General features: G+C 40.0%; 1 pseudogene; it reads left to right on the forward strand.

The window, feature by feature from the left end:
• Positions 1 to 516: 516 nt before the first annotated feature.
• Positions 517 to 1,230, forward strand: LOC108315777 (annotated as a pseudogene).
• The last annotated feature ends 979 nt before the right edge of the window (positions 1,231 to 2,209 follow it).

Consider the following 2,209-nt stretch of genomic DNA (forward strand, 5'->3'; position numbering starts at 1 on the left):
AAAAAAAAAAAAAAAAGAACGAAGAGTCAAAGAAATGAGGTCAAAGGGGGTGAGTTAAACAAGGAGTAATATACATATATAGTGGGATTGCTGCCTGTTTCTTCCAGACCTTTATGAACTAGAGAGAATTCTCACTGTAATTTGGATACTTGCATATGTAATTAAAAGTTAATAAAAAGGACCAAGTGTAAGTGTTTATGGAGCTGCAAAGAGCCCATCTAGACTTTTTCAGTGCATTGCTTTGAATTAATCTACATTTAAAAACAAAGTCAAATCTTAAAAACCATGTCAAATTTTGGTTAGAAGAAAGAACTGCATAATAGGAATTGGAAAAAAAAATTAGCCCATTAAGCTGGAATCCTTTGATGAACGTACATATTTTGAAATTGTCTTTGAGAAATAGGCTAAGCTTTAAGGATAAAATTGGAAGGAAAATATTTAACTTATGTGTATTACATTATGAGTAAATTTCATAAAAGCCTTGCCGCCTAGTTTGTTTATAGATACTATCTCGCTTTAAGGCATTACCAATGTTTTTTTTAAAAAAAATGCATAAAAAGATTCCAGACATGGTGGCTCCGCTAGGGGGTATGTTTTCTGGGCAGCCCCCACCGGGCCACCCAGGCCAAGCTTCGCTTCTTCAGGCAGCTCCAGGCACTCCTAGACCTTCCAACAGTACTTTGGTGGACGAGTTGGAATCATCTTTTGAGGCTTGCTTTGCGTGTCTGGTGAGTCAAGACTATGTCAATGGCACCGATCAGGAAGAAATTCAAACTGGTGTTGATCAGTGTATCCAGATGTTTCTGGATATTGCAAGACAGACAGAGTGTTTTTCTCCCAAAAAAGATTGCAGTTATCAGTCCAGAAGCCAGAGCAAGTTATCAAAGAGGATGTCTCAGAACTAAGGAATGAATTATAGCAGAAAGACACACTAGTCCAGAAGCACTTGACAAAGGTGAGGCATTGGCAGCAGGTGCTGGAGGACATCAATGAGCAGCACAAAATGCCAGCTGACATCCCTCAGGGCTCCTTGACCTACCTGGAGCAGGCATCTGCCAACATCCCTGCACCTCTGAAGCCAACCTGAGCAAAGGGCAAAGGCAGTTGGACTGTGAGTGGGCTGGTGTGTGAAGTTGGCCACACATCTTTTCCTGTGGACTTAACATTTTGAAAGAATTCTTTGCCAGATAATGAGTTCATTATAGTTTTATGCTCCCATTGAAAATTTTTCCACTTTTTTTTTTTTTTTTTTTTTTTGAGACAGATTTGCTCTATCGCCAGGCTGGAGTACAGTGGCGCAATCATGGCTCACTGCAGCTTCTGCCTCCTAGGTTCAAGCAGTTCTTCCGCCTCAGCCTCCTGAGTAGATGGGACCACAGGCGCATGCCACCACACCCAGCTAATTTTTGTATTTTTAGTAGAGACAAGGTTTCACCATGCCCAGGATGGTCTCGATCTCTTGACCTCGTGATCTGCCCGCCTCAGCCTCCCAAAGTGCTGGGATTACAGGCATGAGCCACCACTCCCGGCCCTTTTCCACTATTTTTATAAACTGTTAATTTCTTGAGTACTTTATAAAGGGTCTGTAGCTTGGATAAACCAGGTAAATATTTTGTCTTTAGCAATGTTTTGACTGTGAGTGTGATGACACAGATTATTTTTTATGGTGGTCTTGCTTGTTTTTAAATTTTGTATGACTTTTCATCGCTTTATGTGTGTTTCCCATGGTTTGATCTGAAGGAAAAAAGCATAATAGCCTGAGAAGTAGGAAAAGGGAATTTTAGTTGTAGGCCTTAGGATAATTACCCCTCAGTGGTGATAGAAAACTATATAAATTTGCTATTTTTAGACTTTGGACTACCTCAAGAAGAGGAATCTAATACAATATTTGTAATGTTTCCAGAGCTCTCAGAATGAGGATTTCTTTTTGTAAATAGGTCAGAATAGGATTGAACTATCTTGAGTTAGTGTAGTAATCTTACAGTAGGATCCTTAGGTTGATGCTAACTTCTATTTGGGGTATGTTTATATTTTATGTGGTGTTCGCTTTTTCTTTGATAAGGAGGGATGTAGTGGGAGCAGTGATATGCTAACATTTGTTACATTCTGCAGTAATGAATCCGTTTAATGAGGCAGACACTGTTTTCAGTAGCCTGACAGTGGGGGCATAGGTGAGCTATGAGGGGCTAAAGCTTGCTCTGATTGTCTA

Source organism: Cebus imitator, unplaced genomic scaffold, assembly GCF_001604975.1.
Source record: "Cebus imitator isolate Cc_AM_T3 unplaced genomic scaffold, Cebus_imitator-1.0 Scaffold179, whole genome shotgun sequence".
NCBI classification, from domain to species: Eukaryota; Metazoa; Chordata; class Mammalia; order Primates; family Cebidae; genus Cebus; species Cebus imitator.